General features: G+C 34.4%; 1 long non-coding RNA gene across 1 annotated transcript; it reads left to right on the top strand.

Annotated features, from left to right (window-relative positions):
* Nucleotides 1-1,822: 1,822 nt before the first annotated feature.
* LOC107570828 (uncharacterized) lies at nucleotides 1,823-3,374 on the top strand. Its single transcript, XR_001607091.1, has 3 exons — nucleotides 1,823-2,315; nucleotides 2,445-2,907; nucleotides 3,194-3,374. It is a non-coding gene; the product is annotated as an uncharacterized lncRNA (long non-coding RNA).
* The last annotated feature ends 4,999 nt before the right edge of the window (nucleotides 3,375-8,373 follow it).

The raw sequence follows: 8,373 nt of genomic DNA, 5'->3' as shown, positions 1-8,373 counted from the left end.
CATGATCACAGCCCCTTTAAGGCCTCTGTAGTTTCCACACACGTTTAACAGACCCACATGTTATACCCAATGCTCACAAAGTGCATAAAGATTCAATTTTTAGATGCATTCACTCTCATTTGTGCCTTTTTTGATGTTGCTATTAAACTCAAAAGCTTTCTTTTGTCAACCTTAGCTATTGCATATGACATACGTATTGCTGTAAGCAAGCACATCATGTAACAGCCTGGCCAATTCTGTTTAGAAACAGTAGTTTGTGAATGCAGTCAGGCCTATCTGTACATACCTTATACTGCACACTTACAAAAAAGTAACAAGGTATTATCACATTTTTGAAAATACCATGTTTCTTAGACACATACCGGAAAAACCATGATACTCTTTGAAGTATCATGTAAATGGTAGAAAAAAAAGGGTAACACTATATTTTAGGGTCTTAGTTGTTTATTAGCATGCATATTACCAGAATATTAGCCATTTATTAGTTCTAATTAAGCACATATTAATGCCTTATTCTACATGACCTTATTCTACATCCCTAATCTTACCCAATACCTAAACTTAACAACTACCTTACTAATTATTGTTAGCAGCAAATTAGGACTTTATTGAGGGAAAAGTTGTAGTTAATAGTGAATAAGTGTTCCCTATTCTAAAGTGTTACCAAAAAAAGATACTTCAGATGCAAATTAGCATGTGTTTTAATCTTTTTGAACTCATATTATATTTTTTTGTGTTTTAGCTCAGATTATTGTTTTGTACCATTTCTATAACATAAACTAAATAAAAAAAATGCCAAAAAAATTAACAAATACCATATTAGATTAATATTGTGATTTAGAATCTGTACAATGCTATACAAAATTACCAAGGTAATATTATCTGGTACCAGCATTGTACCACTTAACAGCACTTTTTAAGGGCTAATTTTCTTTATTTGTTTGTTTGTCTGTTTCATTAAAAATAAAAATATAATAATAACAACAATAATAATACATTTTAATTGTAAAACCTAACCAGGAACAGAGGCTACAAATGAGACCAATAGTTTAGGCCACAATGAACTGAACTGAGCCATGACGAATGCTCATTGTGAATTTTGTAACCCCTTACTTTCCTCTATGTGGTTAAATGCATCTCTTTCTCTCTCGTTTTTGGTCTTCCACTCATCACTCATCTTTTCCTGTCCCCGACTGAGGTGTCTGTGGGCCTAGGTGACGAAGAAAAGTGATCGCAGAGGGTGGTGAGCTTTGTGGGCTGAAAGACCTCCCTCAACATAGACCCTTCAGCCTAGCAGAAAGTTTCAGAATTAGAAGTGAGCAACAGAACAAGATGAAGTTCACTCTATTTGCTGCCTTTCTTTTCTCTATAGGATGGAGGAGTGTTGTGGTAGCAGGTGAGATTTGATTATTTTAATTATGAGCTCTTTGGTTAAATATTGTAGTTTGACCTCAGTAACTTTAAATTAACTGAAATGTAGAGAACTTCAGACTGCAATGTATTTTAAGAGAGAGTGTGCGTGTGTACACCTTATACTGTGAATATAATGATAATTTATCTGAATAAAATGATGCGCTTCTCCAATAGTTGATGGACGTCCAGTACACTGCTGTCTTACTGTGTCAGGCACCAATATACAAGCTGACTACATTGTGAATTATACTATGCAAGATCAACCGCTATGTCCTATCAGAGCTGTAAGGCAAGTTCCGAATTATTATAATCTATCACAATGTTAAGTTTTCCACAGAGTAAGTAATACATTGGTGGATAATTAAATGATGAGAACTAAAATGTCAATTATACTTTTTTGCATGTACAGATTCCACACCAAGAAAAACAAAGTTATTTGTTCAGATCGTGATAATAACTGGGCTAAGCGTGTGATGAAGATAGTGGATGGGAGAAAGAAAACAAAACCTTCCCAAAAACCTACTATGTGCTATTCAAGTACAACAAACATTATCCCAACTGTAAATACAACAAACAAAACACCAGGAACAGAGACGGAGACCAGCTCGAGTACACCTGTAACACCAATAGTGACGACAATCAAAACATCTGGTTTTAGTAACTTTCACTCACCTGAAATGTAGAGAAGTTGAGCCGATATAGTAGCTAATGAGAGAGTGCACATGTGTTTATATCTTATACTGTGAATATAATGATCACTCACCTCAATACAATGATGTTCTTCTTCTACAGGTGATGGACGTTTAGTAGACTGCTGTGATACTGTGACAAACACCAGAATACCAGTTGAAAAAATTTTGCATTATGACATGCAAGAAACAAATCTATGTCCTGCCAGAGCTGTAAGGCAAGTTTAGAGTTATTGTAATATATACCAATTCGAAGTTTTACACAGACTCAGTAATAAATGTGCAGATAATTAAATGATGAGAGCTAAAACGTCAAGTATTATTTTTTTTGTCCACGTTCAGATTTCACACCAAGAAAAACATAACTATTTGTTCAGATCCAGACAGCATCTGGGCTAAAAAGGCAAAGGCGATAGTGGATGGGAGAACAACGATCAAAACATCTGGACCGGAGACAGAGACCAGCAATAAAAACATCCTACCAACTTCAGTGTCCAAAGACAACCCAGAATCTACTGCGATAACATGTGGGACTTGTGAACCAGCTGCACTGCCAACAGAAACAAAACGGGAAACACCTGGAATAGGCACAGTTACACCTCTGAATACATTTACAACAAAGGACAATATGGTGATCACAACTTCACATAATCACACACCCAAGAGGACAACACCATCAAAGTTAAAAAAAAAAAAACTTAGTAAAAGCAAGAAAGGACTTAGAAAAATTCAGATGAGAATGAACCATCTAAAAAAAAAATCGGGATAAAGCTGGACAATTTGTATAATATACACATAGATTACAGTAAGTTTGAATATACTCATGATGGGTTGTGAGTTGAAGCACTACAGATATTATTTAGTCCTAGAGTAGGCCTGACGTTTGGTGCTGGTCTTATAGCTGCAGACTAGTTCAGTTGTGTGGTGTGTTTCTACCGAGTGTGTAATTTAAAATAATTTGGTTTTATTATTATTTGTTAATAAATTAATTCAATAAACATTGTTAATATAAATAAAATGTAGACCTGTATTTCTATTACAATAATAAATGAATATAATTCATATTTTTTTCTGATGTGTTTTCATTGTAGATATTATGCATATACAGTAACTTGCTGAAAGTATTCTTCACAAAAAAAAAAATAATTATGGACAAGTGCTTAGTGAGAGTCAAAGTTCGATCATCTGAAACTGCAGTGATGGAAAAGAGGCCTTCATCATATCTATATCTTACTATAGTGAGGATGCAGTGTCACACTATCATCACATGGTGGCAGACTAATCTAGAGAAGCGTTTCTAGCTAACTGCAGCCTTTAGCTAACCATGAGAATGTCAGTTAACAGTTTTACAACAGTAGAGATAAACTCATTGTAAATGTACTACAGGATAAAGCTGATGTAACCCTTTGAAAACAGTTAAAAATCAACTGAGTTGTCTCACACATTTCTCTGAGTGAATTTCTCTTTTAGAGGTACTGCAGCAGTTCTATAAAGTAGGCAGTGCATATCAAACTTAAACTTAAAACTAAAATAGTTCACAGACAGAAAGTCTCAATGTCAGGGTGATGACAATTCAGTTTTTCCGTTGGCCCTCTGGAAGTTTGGCAGAAAAAGTATATAGATAAAGTATATACATAAAAAAGCATACATACTTCACCACACTTGCTCAAGACTGACACAAACTAAACCGGCTAAGGTAGAATAATAATTAGACCAATACAATAATGTTGATTTCAGACACAGGACGCTGGGGTGTCTTATTTTGTTTCTTGATTTTCTCTCTTTGTACGGGCACGCTTGTTGGGTCACCAATCGAATGGCAGATAGAAATGAAATTTTTAATAAAGCTTGTGATTGGAATGAACATTGCAGGAAATTACAATCAATACTTGGCTGCAGATGCTCATCCGATATCGAGCCTTTTTTTAAGATGAAAAATGCTTTGCTACATCCCTAATCTTACCCAATACCTAAACTTAACAGCTACCTTACTAATTATTGTTAGCAGCAAATTAGGACTTTATTGAGGGAAAAGTTGTAGTTAATAGTGAATAAGTGTTCCCTATTCTAAAGTGTTACCAAAAAAAGATACTTCAGATGCAAATTAGCATGTGTTTTAATCTTTTTGAACTCATATTATATTTTTTTGTGTTTTAGCTCAGATTATTGTTTTGTACCATTTCTATAACATAAACTAAATAAAAAAAATGCCAAAAAAATTAACAAATACCATATTAGATTAATATTGTGATTTAGAATCTGTACAATGCTATACAAAATTACCAAGGTAATATTATCTGGTACCAGCATTGTACCACTTAACAGCACTTTTTAAGGGCTAATTTTCTTTATTTGTTTGTTTGTCTGTTTCATTAAAAATAAAAATATAATAATAACAACAATAATAATACATTTTAATTGTAAAACCTAACCAGGAACAGAGGCTACAAATGAGACCAATAGTTTAGGCCACAATGAACTGAACTGAGCCATGACGAATGCTCATTGTGAATTTTGTAACCCCTTACTTTCCTCTATGTGGTTAAATGCATCTCTTTCTCTCTCGTTTTTGGTCTTCCACTCATCACTCATCTTTTCCTGTCCCCGACTGAGGTGTCTGTGGGCCTAGGTGACGAAGAAAAGTGATCGCAGAGGGTGGTGAGCTTTGTGGGCTGAAAGACCTCCCTCAACATAGACCCTTCAGCCTAGCAGAAAGTTTCAGAATTAGAAGTGAGCAACAGAACAAGATGAAGTTCACTCTATTTGCTGCCTTTCTTTTCTCTATAGGATGGAGGAGTGTTGTGGTAGCAGGTGAGATTTGATTATTTTAATTATGAGCTCTTTGGTTAAATATTGTAGTTTGACCTCAGTAACTTTAAATTAACTGAAATGTAGAGAACTTCAGACTGCAATGTATTTTAAGAGAGAGTGTACGTGTGTACACCTTATACTGTGAATATAATGATAATTTATTGATGCGCTTCTCCAATAGTTGAAGGACGTCCAGTACCCTGCTGTCTTACTGTGTCAGGCACCAATATACGAGCTGACTACATTGTGAATTATACTATGCAAGATCAACCGCTATGTTGATTGAGATCAAATCTCGCAGGTGGTTCATAAATATATTTTTTTACTTCAATAACAACAGTACTGAAATAGACGATCGATAATTTTTATATGACAGCTGTGAAAAATCTCACATAAATGTGTGAACGTTTAGAGCGCTCTCCTTCACATTCATGTGGACATGCACACATTGACACACAGAGCGGTTTTTCTCCTCAGATTTTTTATGGCTTGGCTGAGCCGAGGTCCTCATAAATCTACAGACAGGAAATAAATGCCAGCGGCCCTTTGCCTGAGTTTGCCAGGTGAAAATGAATGGAATAAAACAGGGCTTAATAGCACGGAGCAGGTAATTACCTTCTCTGGCCTGCTCGTCTGTGAAATATGATAATATTGCACACTAATAAGACGGACCCAAACTCCCAGTGCCCATCCACAGGCGTAGGGAAGGGTCACTATGCTTTGCAAGTCTGTCATAAGGGGGTATTCTTTTTAAAGGGGTTATTTGTAAAGTATTTTCACGTCTGACAATATTTATAAGAAATGATGAGGCCCAAGTCAGGTTGTTAAAACTGGTTCCATTAAATATGTATTAGCACATATTACATTCCAGTCAACACTACTGATTATTTATTTTGCTGTTGTTGTTTTAAAATGGCACACAACTAATATATGTTCAATTATATACAGAGGACCAAATGAGTCTAATCTCTTTTGCAAAATAATAATTCAATCATTATTATAATAATTGTTATTTTATTTTATCCTCTTAAGACCCGAGAAAAACGTTTTAGGAAAAAGTTAGTTTTTTCTATGTCTTTACATTGTTTAGAGCATTAAAAATAATGTAAAAAAAATATATATATTAAAAAAATATATTTCATTCATAAGTTATGCTATGTCCACGGTAGAGGACATCGGGACTCAATTTCTTTAAAAAAATAAAAATACATGAATGAACATGCATAGGCAAAAACAATAGATTTTTTAAAATCAATACATTTTTAGTTTTCAAGAATTTTTTTTATCAAACTTTGTATAAAGATGATTCTCAACGATGTTATAACAGAATGATTCAATGTACAATTTTTCTTTCTGCAAAATGTGTGTAAAATGGCCATAAACAGGCTTTCTCATTATATACAATGTATCTATAAACTAAATCTAATTTGCATATTAATGTGTTTTTGGGGCAACATGTAATGAAAAAACAAGTGTAATAATGGGAGTAATAATTGACAAGATTTTCATAATAATATATAATATTTCATAGAATATAGAAATATAATTTATTTCCCTGTTCATTTGTTATGTCTCCCAAAATGCGTAATAAACATGCTTTTAGTCCCGGTGTCCTCATGTGAGGACATGTGTGAAATCAACGTCCTGTTTCGTAACAGAAAGTCATATTTTGATTTGAAACCCAACATTTTCCTGAGATGTTGATTTATGACACACAGCTTAAAAATTAGTCAGATTTCAATGATAATTACAAAATATTATCATATTTCCATAAGAGTGTCACTAAATTAATTTCAGACATTTTTGAAGACCAGTGAGAGGGAGTGGTCATGGTGAAACATCCAAACATTTAGTATCTCTGAAATGCCCTGAACGTACTCTGTACAGGACATCCAGACTTAAAACTGTGGCATGTACAGTCTCAGAGAAATTCACAAAAATATAATGTCCTCATATGAGGCCGCAGGGTCTTAAGAGGTTATATGTTATTGGACTTTATAGAGTGCTGCAGTGATGACATATTTTTGTAGGCCAACCCAAAATCTGCACCACCCTGGTTCCCTCAACAAAGACCAATAGGATGTTTCATTGGCGTTTGGATTATTGCAGAAAATAAGCTCTGTTGCCAACAAAAGTTTATGAGTTGTACATGTTTTGTTCATCATGATAATCTTCAAAAATCAACACAACTTATATGAATTTTAAAGCCTAAATATGATTGCCAGAATTAAAAAGCTAAACATAGGCTATAAACGAACAATGCCATGGTCGCATGATTTCAATGTTATCACCATTAAGCTTCTGACAACTCTTCCTGAAAATTAAAATAGTTTGCAAGAGCATGAGGCTATAAAAGCATATTATAAGAGAAAAAGTGAAATATGAAATATAAATATTTGGTTGGTCATGTGGCCCCAAATTGGCAGCCACTATGAAAATTGACCACTCTTAGAGTAAAACAGCTTTTTTATGCCACCGCACACACAAGTCAATTTACACGTTATTTAAAGTACTACTTTAGGTGTTGACCTTTTTGTATGTGCACCTGAAGTATATCAGTGTATTATCATGCCACGCTGAAGGAAACATAATACAGAGAACATTATAACATGTAAGGGTTTTGTGTGTGTGTGTGTGTGTGTGTGTGTGTGTGTGTGTGTGTGTTTAAAGGAAAGACAGCGCAACTTGTGCTGAGCACAGGGTTTTAAGGCCTGATGGAGATGCACTCCTGGGATAGCGCTTAACTTGAGAGACAGCGACAAGATTGATTTGTCTGACACAGGGAGATTACATTCAGTGACACACCTGTATTAGACAAGGGCACAGGCAATCAAAGAGCAGCCACACACCAGCCTGACCAGCCACTGAACTTTAGATCAGTTTAAATATTACAATCCATTAAAAATTAGGCTATTTATTTGTGTACATTTTCTAATCTCAAACTGTTTTTTGGTTTATAATTACTATTAATTAATTTAAATTTTATTTTATCATTTGTATTTATTTTTCTGTTTCAATCATATTAATTCTGTTTCTGTGTATTGCATTTTGGGATTCAGTATTCTGCGTTGTGTACAGCAGCAAATGTATTTAGTCATTCGAGTACACGCATTCAGAAAGTTAGCATATTGTGCATATTACACAAACGCGAAGACTGACTTTTTCCATGGCGAACAAATCAAACGTAACAACAAACGTAACACCGAATGCTAAACTAAACTAAATCCTTTTCCGCTTTAAGACGCCAGCCAAAAAGAAGTTTGGAATAAGGAGGAGAGAGGAAGACATCTTTATCATATTCAAAATCAAGTTGGGGTTGAACGAGTTCATTTTGGTAGTAGAAGAGAAGATACAATTATTACCAGACTTCGCATTGGCCATACTGCTTTAAATTCTTCTCTATATAAAATGAATAAGCATGAGTCTGGGAACTGTAGTCTGTGTGGATTACCAGAAACAG

Source organism: Sinocyclocheilus grahami, unplaced genomic scaffold (genome assembly GCF_001515645.1).
Source record: "Sinocyclocheilus grahami isolate Dianchi unplaced genomic scaffold, SAMN03320097.WGS_v1.1 scaffold1510.1, whole genome shotgun sequence".
In the NCBI taxonomy this organism is placed as follows: Eukaryota; Metazoa; Chordata; class Actinopteri; order Cypriniformes; family Cyprinidae; genus Sinocyclocheilus; species Sinocyclocheilus grahami.
The sequence above is the reverse complement of the archived record's forward strand: the minus strand, read 5'-3'. Positions and strand labels throughout refer to the sequence as shown.